This window comes from Cryptotermes secundus, unplaced genomic scaffold, assembly GCF_002891405.2.
Source record: "Cryptotermes secundus unplaced genomic scaffold, Csec_1.0 scaffold1850, whole genome shotgun sequence".
In the NCBI taxonomy this organism is placed as follows: Eukaryota; Metazoa; Arthropoda; class Insecta; order Blattodea; family Kalotermitidae; genus Cryptotermes; species Cryptotermes secundus.
Genome location: NW_019727439.1, coordinates 270,956 through 283,268, shown reverse-complemented (window position 1 = coordinate 283,268; position 12,313 = coordinate 270,956). Strand labels below are relative to the sequence as shown.

The window sequence follows — 12,313 nt, the reverse complement described above, 5'->3', positions numbered from 1 at the left end:
ATTAAGTCATCTCGTAAAATTTGGGGTCCTCGCGGTTCTGTGGTGGTTACTACGAAGAGTTCTGCCTGTGACGCCGTGTCACGTTTACCGACGTTTCGGATGAACGTATTGCCTCCACTCTCAGGATCGAAGAGTAAACCGACCTGCTTGCTACATATTTGTTAGCTCGGCTTACTCCTCGGCCCCGAAGACAGAGGCAATAAGTTTCTCCGAAACGTCAGTAAATGTGCATCAAAGCTCATAAGGCAGTAGAATCTCCATTGTCACCCCGCGTGGGGCTCTCAGAGCTCATTAACTGCCCGATTTTCAAGAAACTTTGGCAGAACTCCGCAGTATCATATTTCACGAAAATACTTTCAACGGATGTCGAGCTATTTGCGAGCAGACAGGTATGCTCGGCTAATGAGCATATTTCGGAACCTGTAAAAAGAATTTGTGTGATCCTAAAGCATGCCATAAAGGTTTCTGTTCGTGAAGGTCTCTTGTGGTAGTGCCTGAATACCACGAGGTTTTTGTGTACCACTTTCACGCGTAGAATGAGGTATAAATTGGGATGTTCAAAGGGAACATGTGCCTCGCCAAGCAGAACTTCATTTTATAACGTATTGAAGAGGAAAACTCAAATTGTTCTCAAGTACATGCATTTGTGGCCTATTGTTGCGAACCAGGAATGCCTTCAGTTCTGATTGGCTACAATTTTGTACACCAGGAAGTCAGTCTCAGATTGCCATATGACCGAATTCTTTTCATGGACAGTGATATGCATTAAATATACAAAAAGAAGTAAAGAGGAAGCGACCAGTACTCGTAGCTAAATGAAATAAGGAAATAAATAAATTCTGTACATCGTAGCCACTACAGGCTTATAGCTTCTTAGCGTACTCTTCGCTCGGTGACATAATGGCAACTCAAGTTGGTCATGAGCACCATCAGTAAGAGGAGGAAGTGAGGACTCCTTTGTGATCGGGTTATGTCGCAATGCAGACATCCATTCACGGGTGCGTTCACGACGAAAATTGCGAAAAACAAATGTACCTATTAGCTTAGCCATATTTGTCTCTTCGCATATAAACAACAGGAGAACCAATGCACGAATTTTTACGAAGTTTGATATTGATAAAGTTTACTTAAATTCGTAGAAAAATTTTACTGTTGTTTAAGAATCGGATAACGACAAGGTCCAGGGAAACCAGGTGGGACTGAAACTAAACGGGACACATCAGCTGTTGGCCTATGCTGATGATGTGAATCTACTGGGTGATAATGTAGATACCATAAAGGAAAACACAAACTTTAACTGACGCAAGAAAAGAGGTTAGTCTAGAGAGAACATTAAGTATATGTTACTGTCTCGTCACAAAAATGCTGGGCAAAATCATGACATAAAGATAGGAAACAGATGTTTTGAAAATGTGGCACAGTTCAGATATTTGGGGACAACGATAACAGATCGAAACCTGATTCAGGAGGAAATTAAGAGGCGATTGAACTCGGGTAATGCTTGCTACCATTCAGTCCAGAACCTTTTGTCTTCTCGTCTGCTCTCCAAAAACATAAAAATTAGAATATACAAAACTATTTTGCCTGTGGTTCTTTATGGGTGTGAAACTTGGTCTCTGACATTAAAGGAGGAACATTGACTAAGGGTGAAGAATACCGTCTTCTGGAATGTGGCGCCGTTTGAATCTTGTATGAACCGACGTTTCGGAAGAACGTATCGCCTCCATCTTCAGGATAGAAAAATCCGCGAGCGAAGACCCAGCGTGAGCAGGTGGCCGCAAGATCTACACGGCGCCACATTCCAGAAGACGGCATTGCTCATACTCAACGCCCTGAAAACCTCAAATCTTACACAGACTGGGGGTGTTTGAGAACAGGGTGCTGAGGAGAATATTTGGACCGAAGGGAGATGAAGTGACAGGAGGTTGGAGAAAACTGCATAATGAGGAGCTTCATAACTTGTACTCTTCTCCAAGTATAATTAGAATGATCAAGTGAAGGAGGATGATATAGGCAGGGCATGCAGCACGAATGGGGGAGAAGAGGAATGCGTATAGAATATTGGTGGGAAAGCCGGTAAGAAAGGGACCACTGGGAGGACCAAGACGTAGGTGGGTGCATAATACTAAAATGGATCTTAGAGAGATAGGATGGGATGGTATGGATTGGATAGATCTGGTTCCGGATAGGGACCAGTGGAGGGCTCTTGTGAACATGGTGATGAACCTTCGGATCGAATAGAATGTAGGGACGTTGTTATGTAGCTACACAACTGAGGGCTTCTCAAGAAGGGCTCAGGTCCATGGAATTACTTTAGTTAGTTTGGGAAAGGACAGACGGCCGACATGGACAGACTTTACTGAGATCTCCAGTTGCAGCACTAATGCAAATAAACTAGTGACAAAATCCAACAAGTCACTTCGCACCGGGCGTGTATATTTGCGACACAAGTCTCTGTGTTGCAAGGTTACAAAACCACACCATTGTCTGCTCCACCGCCACGCGCTGTATACACATTGTTGTAATGTAACATACACGCAACTGCCCCTGCCATTGTTCCTTCAGGCACTTTGCCTCTAGGAGCGGGGGACTCGACCGCAAGTAAAACAATATCGGAAAGACGATTGTGTTGTGACACCGTGCAATCTGGTAGATCGCACCCAACGTTTCAGAGGATCATGCTGCCTCCATCTTTAGGGTATATTACGCTTCTATCAGACTACACGGCTCCTCGTGACTCAATTCTCGGAATTCGCACCACAGTTCCCAGCTTTCGAAAGGCGTTCTTTGCGCCACAGCCGTCCCGAAGGCGACAGAGATGAGGGCATCTCACGGAATGTACGTCTAAATTTAATAGCGAATTGTGAGATACGTTGTGTTGTAACTACCTGAAGATGCCCATTGCTGAGGGTCGAAACATGTCTTGCGAAGAGGAATGGAACAATATGAAAATAAGCGCACGTATAGAACATGTAGAAGAAGGTTGCTGTCCCTGTCGGTGCCACAGTATACAGTGGCTAAATAACTCAAATTAAGAAATTATAAAGTTTGCTCGTAATAATTATAAATTTAGGGAATGGGGGGCTGCAATGGCATCCGAAAATAAAAGCGACCGATGCAACAGAATTGTCACGCTCTGAGTACGATTTCTTAGCTCTTGGGCACACATTCTCAAAATGTATCTGTCTCTACCTGTGTTCTCCTTCTACGTGCTCCACTGAGCACATTTCCAGGGTAAAAAGTAAGTAAAGCTACCCCCGTAACAGGCCGTGGAGGCCTATAAGGTTGTGAGACGTCGAGGTTCCCACATTTTCTAGACAATCGGCCCCACAGATGGCGGTAGGATTGTCAGCCTTACGCGCCGACCGCCCTTTAACCCCAGGAAGATTCCTGGTACTCATTTCTGTTGGAGGCTGAGTCGACCCCAGGGCCATAGTGCGGATGGAAGGATTAGGTAAACTGAAAAATATCCAATGACCTCATCGGGACATGAACCCGCAACCTTCCGGCTTGTAGCATAGTGCCTCAACCAACTACGCTACCGCGTGCCCCCATTTCCAGGGTAACGAACTCAACAATAGAGCGTCGGTTGCTTAGCAGCGACGATATCAATAATCACAAATTGTTACAATATCTGTTACGGTTTCATTCCATTTGCACGCTCGAATAATGTTTTCAACGTTAAAGCAATGTCGGACATTTATCGCGACCATGCTGGCAACCCTGTCCGCGCTGATTACAATATTTGGGTGCCCCGGGCGAGACAAGGAGCGTGCCGCGTGGGCTTATGGGGTAAATGCATTGTGTGTCCAATCAATCCATCCATCTATACCTGCATTCGGTCTTTACCAGAGAATACGTGGACCCACGTGACCTTTGTTACAGCGACGGCAACGTGAAGGAACTATTTACGCAATGCATGAGGCGTATTATTGCGTAACTTTCCCACTAGCTGTGTCGTGGTGCTTCAGAGGTTAAGTCGCATTACGTCATCACTAAGACAGCACTCTGTTTACTTAGTTTACCCAGTCACTTCCTAGGTAACAATCGTTCCGACTCTCAGACCTGCACGTGACATGAACATATCAGATCATGCTTGATTAGTTAAGCACCACGCCATGAAGACGTATGGAGGAATGGAGTTAGCCCTCCACCATTCCTAATTTCGCATTTGGATGGAGGTGAGTGGTCAGCTTCACGCCCCGGTCGCTCTACCCCCATGGAAAGAGCCTCTGGTACCAATTGGAGACGAGGCTGGGTGCGTCCCAGGACACTGTGGAGAAGAGATAATTATTGCAGTGCCCAGAATCAAACCCGGGCCGTGCCCCAGTGCCACTAAGTCCACCACAAATCACACATGACTTCACCTAGGATCGAACCCTCACGGCCGCGGTGGGAAGCCAGCGACTAACCGCTGGAGCTGTGGCACAGTCAATGTGTGAGTTGCTCTGGTTTGGGGCATGCGCATCTTAAAGCAGCTGCTGGATGGGACACACAAGCCGTGTGCTAGCCTTGCTTCATGACAAGAAGAAGAAGAAGAAGAAGAAGAAGAAGAAGAACTATCGAAATGTGTTCTGTGCGATTTCGGTTACTCGCCGGATGCGATGTGCATTTCCTGCACACACGAACGAACGCAATGTTGCTTAGTCCATCCACTGCTCACAAGTTGCCGTTCCTGGCATTTCGCTAAATGATCCTCATACCGAGAGCGCTTCAAGTAAACGTGCGCTGTAACTAAACACAATTAGTTCCTTGTGCGAGACTCTTGTACAGTGATTTCCTTTAGAAATCGATAAGTTCAGTTCTTAATCGATTCTTAGATTTCCCTACACAACGCAGTTTATGAGTTTTTCAGACTTATCGTTAAATTCGACGAGAAGCTTGTAATGAATCGTAAATACGCAAAGATTTTCGAGGAAGCTGCAACGGACTAACTCAAAATACAATCCCAGCATTCATTTGAACGGACTGAGAGAAGTAACAAAATCAAAATGAGGTGAGATGATAAGATTAAAACGGATCTTAGAGGAATGTGCAGGAGGGTGATGTAGCACACGACAGGACCCAAAGGTTCCATAGAAAGTGGGGAGCTGGGATTTCTTGACTAGCTCAGTAACTATTGGATTCTCAAGGAGGACTTCATTCCATGGAGTTGGTTGGTTGCTTCGTCACTGAGTAAGTTTGTGCGGCTCCCACGTCTGAAGCAGCCCCCTGTACACCCCCCTCCCCCGCCCCCCAGACGCTGATTACTCCAGCGCTTGCCGCCTGCTGCCGCCTCTCAGTGAAAGTCTTACATTTCTTCCCCGTTCCACAGCACACTCACTTTTTCCCCACAAATGTGAAAAACAGAAGAGAAATGAATGTTACTCTGCGCTGGAGACGCATTGCGTAATCGTGGGAACGGCGTCTCGGTCGAGTGGGTTCATGAGGTCCTGCGTTCATATCTCGGCCAGGAAACTGGTTACACCTGCCGAACTTCTTCATGTTCTTCCTTAGGCCCTCCAGGAAGGCGACAGGATAGTACCACAAATTATGCCGTGACCATCTCCTTCCATATCCTTTACAATTCATTATTCACTCCCAACCAATCAACTGACGCTACATACTCTCAGTTAGAGGCAGCGTCGCTAAATAAACAACAGAAGAACAAATACGAAAATACGCCTATCCGTCGGTGTGGTTCGAGTCACATCCATCTTTGTACTTCTCTCGCAAACAGATTTCTATCTCCTGGGATATGATACCATGTAGTCCCTGAACATGGAGGTGACATGTTGCTCCGAAACATCGTTGGCGTTCAATGGACTACACTGTGTTATATCCCAGGAGTTATTAACTCTTCATAACCACCGCTGTGAGAGCTTCAGACCCTAAATAACTCTTTCAGATTGTGAAGGATTTATGTCCATACCAAATTTCACTTGCCTGTCAAGCCGATAGCTAAAGGAAATGTCCGCACGGACGCCATGTTGCTATTTTATATTCTATAGTAATACTGCGTAGCTAAATAATTGTTGTAAGTTTTTCGAAGAGCTACAATTATTAAACGGCACCAAGCGGTCCTAATATTACTCCCAGGGGACAAATTCGGGCGTCTGCCGTACTGCCATGTTAGATCGGCCTCCATGACATAACGCTTATACCAAGTTTCGTGAAAATCGATCAACTGGTTCAAACGTTGGAAGGAAGAACACACAAGTGTGCATAGATTGGCGATCTGACAACTCTTTCTTCCCTCAAACAAAGGATAGTAGCCTCTAATATTATCAATACTTCATTACGTGAGCATTTTCTTCATGTTACGTTTTGTGTTCGAGATAACAGCCACTAGACTGAGCTCCACGGATACACGGTTACAAACCCGTGTCCAACTGTACACTGCTTTCTCGGGCATGTCAATTTTTGCAGAGACCACAAGATACGCAGATATTCTGTGTACTTCCTGCGTTTTTAGATCCATTCATCTAACAGCAGTGGCCCCAATAACACAGTGCTACAGCCTCATAACGCAGTCATCACTTGGAGCAATTACAAATGCAACATCACGTGCGTCTGACATCCTCGACTAAAGCGCCGGCAGCTGCTAGGCAAATAAGGAACAGGTTCAGTGCTCATCTGACGACACGCACATCCCTTTAACCCTAAATTTCTTCTAAATAATATATATGAAAACGCAGTCCCTACCTCACAGGAAACACACTCCGTCTCCATAACAACGCCCAACCGGTTAATACTGTTTAGGGAAATAATCGCTGTTTACTGTGAGAAGCATATGGAACACATAAATACACTGTGTGGCAGTGTTGGTCGTTGGTATGGAGACGGAGTGTTTCCTGTGAGGTACGGACTTCAAGATACTAAAACTCTGCATTCTGCCCACACAGTGTATTTATGTGTTCCGTATGGTTCTCACAGTAAACAGCGATTATTTACCTAAACAGCATTAACCGGTTGGGCGTTGTTATGGAGACGGAGTGTGTATCCGCCGAGGTACGAACTGAATTCTTATACGTTTGTTCAAGACACCCGAAAGAAAGTGAAACAGAAAGACGGCCTTGTGACTTTCCCTTTCTTTCAGGCTCTTCGGTTTACACGGGGAGCTATGACAACCGGGTGTTACACAATGCGGTGCACTTCCAGCTGCCTGATTGCAGTTACGTAAAGTGATCTTATTTTCCGATTTGCTCGCTCAACCCTTGAGAGCACAGTGGTAAATATATGTATCACGTTCTTCAACATTCTGGAAGCTCTGCGCCACCGGGATTCGAACTCCGACCCCTTGGTCATCGAGCCTGTAGCCAGTCGCTATACCGACTGCGCTATCATGGCTCTTAGCTAAAGATGGAGACAGTGAAATTTCTCCGTTGAATTTTCAACGGGCATTCCACTGGTCCTTGACACACCCACCGTTACTCAGTTTCCCATGTGTTTTGTTCTAAGTCACGTCTAAACTGCAGCGGATTCCCGAACTTCAAGCCCAGTTCCCCGAAAATCAGTCTCGATGGACATAGTACACTCCAGCACTCAGGTGACGAGTTGTCTTCTGTGGCTGTTGCGTTGGAATGCAGAAATAAGTAACTGTATTATTATTATTGTTATTATTATTAGTAGTAGTAGTATTGCAAATGCATGGGAGCCGGAATAGCTCAGTCAGTACAGTGACGGGCTACGAGCTGGACGACCGTGGTTTGATTCCCGGTAGAGTCAAGAGATTTCTCTCTATTGAGCAGCGTCCATACCGCCTCTGTGGCCCACCCAGCCTTCTATTCAATATGTACAGGGTGCCGTTTTCGCGGGGATAATGCAGCCGGAACTTGAAGCTGACCAGTCACTTCCATCCAGTGCCCAAGTCAAGAATGGTGGAGCTATACCTCCACATTCCCATGCGTCTTCATGGTGTGTTGGATAATTTATTAATTAAGTGCGCGAACAAATTTAGGAGTTTTTTGTTCGAGATGAGAAATGACAAGTTTCCCGCTATCAATATTGTGCCTAATTCGACTGATGTCCGCCGTCCAGATGCTCCGCGAAGTGAGAAAGTTCAGGAACGGATGACGTAAGCAAACAAGAGCAAACTGAGGGCTCTGTTTACATTACGCAATTCAGAAGCAAACAGAAAACTGTAGGAACAATATTTGACAAACCTACATATAAAGCGGTCGTACAAACATTATGACAATTAATCTTTACGGGCACTCGTTCATGTGCCTGTGTACACTCATCTCTCCGAGAGACAAGAGAACGAAACATGTATAGACCCGAAATCTGAGAACAGCCTGAATGACGCCATCTGTGTACTGCAGCAGCGCGGCGAGTCAGTCGGATGAGTGAATGAATATACGAGGGAGAGTCAGTAAATAGGTCACAAATGGATGTAGAACAGCTGCAAAGGATGCAATAGGTTTTCTATGTGTATCACTAGGTAGCAGCACAGTCCACGTTCTTGAGAGTCTAGGTAGAAGACGCGCATGCGCAAGTTCACAGGCTAGTTTCGGTAGTCAAAATGGCGACCGTGCTTGAATGTATTACCGAAGAGCAGCGTTCTGTTGTGCGTTTTTGTGAGCAGAAGGTCTCAATGCAAAGTATATTCACAAATAAATGTTTCCTGGTAACGGTGGGAAGTGTTTCTCGCGTAAAGCTGCTCATAGCTGCCGAAGAGGTTGAAACGGAGGTGCGGAAGTGGCTGGGACAACCGTCAAAATGTCTGTGCTGCGGGTTGCGCGCACTGGTAGAGCGACGGGACAAGTGTATCAGTGTTGGTGGAGGATATGTCGAGCAATAGACGTCTTATCGATGTTCAAATATCACATGTTTTATTTTTTATATCCATTTGTGACCTATTTACTGACTCCCTAGTACATGAGGCTGAGAGACTAATTAGTCAGTGCCCCGAAACCAGATTTATGAGGTCTGACGTTTCCATGGCGAAAAGAATTCAGTTTGTGGGCTTCTGGGTTGCGACGTAACTATCGACCAAGCGTCTGGGCACAGCGGTAACGCTTTAGGCTCATATTCGGGAGGTCCTTGGTTCGCATATCGATCGAGACACGGAATATGGTGATTGAGATGTTTCCTGATCCTTCTCAGCTCCTCCAGGAAAATTTCGGGGGTAGTACTTCGATGAGGTCAAGACGGGTTCCTTCCAAATCCTTTCCAATTCATCTACCATCCTAATATTCGATGCTTTACACTCCAGCTATTTCCGGCGTCATAAAAAGCACACATAAAGTGCACCGTGCAGTCTGGTAGATGGTTATTACAATTTCGCATTATCATACTGCCCACGTGTCCCCACCCTTTAGACAAGAACATGTGTTCTTACGAAAGGAACTACCAGACTCTACGGTGGCATAACCCAGAAGATCTCAATGCAAGATCTCGTTGTTGGACAGAGGGAAGGATCTTCCTGTTCTCACATCGGTGGTTCTGAAGAGTTTATTCGGGGACATAACGCCGTGTAGTCTGTTGGAAGTCAACCGACGTTTCGGTGGAAGATGGAGGTGACATGTTTCTGCGAAACGTCGGTTGACTTCCAACGAACTACACGGCGTTATATCTCACAAGAAAGAACTCTTCAAGGGTGTTCCTGCTTCACCGCGGAACTGAGTGAATCATTGGAACAAAACATTGCACTTGGTGGGGAGTGACGTAACACTAAGATGAGGTTAACGTCAGAAAGTCTTGCACTGTTGCACTATGATGTAAGGCTTTCTTTTATCAGAGAAATGGCTTCGCCCTGACGAATTGGGGGGAGAGGGGCCAATGGCGAGGGAACTTACTGGACTGGAGGCGTGGTGATACTGGTGAATAAGAGGTGAGCTGCTGGGCCGGGGCAAAGACTTTGACCACTCGATGTGAGACTGGCCCAGGCTTCACACCTCTGTCACAGCAAACCAGGAGAACAGTGACATCACAGGTAAGTAACCCTATCTACACTTTGGGTGAGGGAAAGCGTCGGTGTGGAAGTGAGGCTCTAGAGGCGCCGAGACGCCTCATATCCTGGCTGAGGATTTTCGTGATTTTACTTTGTCCCTCCAAGCAAATGCTGGGAAACTACTTCAAGTAGGCCACGACCGCTTCCTTCCAGATACTTTATAGTTTACATTTTCCTAGTCTCCATACTGAAAGTGTCATTAAATATCCCGCCAAAAACAACGTCTAGGAAACTGACGAAAACTGCGACACCAGACAAGGAACTGATATTATTCTATAAAAGTAAAACCGGCTCTAAAATGTTCGCTGCATGTGGCTTTCTGTTACACCTACGCGTGTAGCACGCATGGGAGAGATGAGACATTCGTCCGAAACCTCGGTCGGGAAATGTGAAGGGATAAGTCCCCTTGAAAGGTCTAAGCGTAGATGAGAGAATAATATTAAAATTAATGTATCTATAGGGTAAGAGTGTTGGGAAGGGAATAATTTGGCTTACGACGGGACGCAGTAGCGGCTGTAGTGAACGCGTTATTTGAACTTCGAGTTTCATTAAGGCGGGGAATTTTTCAGTAACTTAGCGATCATCAGATTTTCAAAAAGGATTCCGCTACGTGGAGGCACTTTTGTGCAGCTGCAACCTAATTTCAGAGCCGTGTCGTAGCAGCGTCTTCTGTGAGGCTCCAGGGTGCTGAGCGTGGGGCCACTTCCGCGTAACTGCAGTGGAGAGGCGCGCCGACCAACAGACACAGGTGTGGGCAAAATGCAGTCTCTGAACCCTTTAAATATGTAAGCTCTTCCGAAGATATATATAAAAATTCAGTTCGTACCTCACAGGAAACACACTCCGTCTCCATAACAACGCCCAACCGGTTAATGCTGTTTAGGGAAATAATCGCTGTTTACTGTGAGAACCACACGGAACACATAAATACAGTGTGTAGGCAAAATGCAGAGTTTTAGTATCTTGAAGTCCATACCTCACAGGAAACACTCCGTCTCCATAACAACTCCCAAACGGTTAATGCTGTTCAGGGAAATAACCGGTGTTACTACTTATACCAGCAACAATTGTAAATGTCTGACGTAACATAACTTTTAAAAGCTTAAATCAAACGCCAAGACATAAAATGCTGGACCTATTGGTAAAGTTTCGCGTTTAGCCAGTTGAATAGTTGTCCATCATAACGGAGGCAGCTGCAGTGGGAATACCGAGCAGGCCAACAATTTTGCAGTTTTCACTAGCGGGTTAACACGATACATTCTTCAACCGACCTCGTTCAAGGCGTGACCCCTCTGAATCCTTTCATGGACTGCCTCAGATTATGTAAGCTTGACATACACGTCGCAATGGAGACCGTATGTACAGCTATACACGTCAGGGCCGACATGACGCTGTATACAGAGTAAATACACGGTAAAATTATCCCTGCGCGAGGCAAGTGGGCGGGTGAGGAATGGAGTTACACTGGTGTCTGTTTCGTGGGGTTTCTCGATGCTCTCAACAACCAGAATACGGATATACAGAACGAAACAGTAGGACGAGAGTCTAGTGATGAACTGGAAAGGATCTGGAAGAAGCGGTCATGACCTTCTCAAGGTTTTATCTTCGCATGCACTGAGGAAGACCATGAAAACCTTAACTCAGAAGATCCAGACAGCCGGCCGTGATGCGAAATGTTGTCCTAGCCCCAGTAGGTCACTACACGAGGTTCCCACAGTTGTAACGCACCGTAGTCTGGCAGGCAGCCATCGACTTTCCGGAGGAAGGCATCGCTCCCATCTACAGGATCGTTACAACCTCCTTCTTCTACTCTGATACCTTCCTCCGAAACGTCTGTAAAACTTCTACCGAGCTACACGGGTTTAGGTAAAACGTAAAGCTATCCCTGTAACAGGCCGTGGAGGCCCATAGGGTTGTGAGATGTCGAGGTTCCCACATTTTCTAGACAATCGGCTCACAGATGGCGGTGAGGTTGTCAGCCTTATGCACCGGCCGCCCTTTACCCCCAGGAATATCCCTGGTACTCATTTCTGTTAGAGGCTGAGTCGACCCCATGGCCATAGTGCAGCCGGAAGGATTAGGTCAACTGAAAAGAATCCACCTCATCTTGACTCGAATCCGCGACCTTCCGGCTTGTAGCATAGTGCCTCAACCAACTACGCTGCCACGTGCCCCCGCTACACTGGTTTACTCCTCAGATATTTGCTTTTTATTTGAAGTCCCCTGACAGCAGGGAATACAGTTTACTGACCACCGTTACAATACTGAAGAATTCCGAAGCATCGAGCATTTCACGTAAGAGACAGGTTCGCATTTCCGCATACAGCAGACTGTTGCAACACGAGCCGGCTCGTGACGGCAGCGGAATATGTGGGCCAT

The 12,313-nt window shown here is 46.2% G+C and overlaps 1 protein-coding gene across 3 annotated transcripts in view; it reads left to right on the top strand.

Annotated features, from left to right (window-relative positions):
• LOC111864845 (clavesin-2) overlaps positions 1–12,313 on the top strand; it is a 52,149-nt gene that overhangs the window by 24,639 nt on the left and 15,197 nt on the right. Inside the window, exon 2 of one of the 3 annotated variants that reach the window (XM_023852399.2) lies at positions 9,722–9,916. The exons of the other annotated variants lie outside the window; for them this stretch is intronic. The gene's annotated coding sequence lies outside the window, so the exon portion shown is untranslated. The remainder of the gene's footprint in view (positions 1–9,721; positions 9,917–12,313) is intronic. 3 annotated transcript variants of the gene reach the window in all.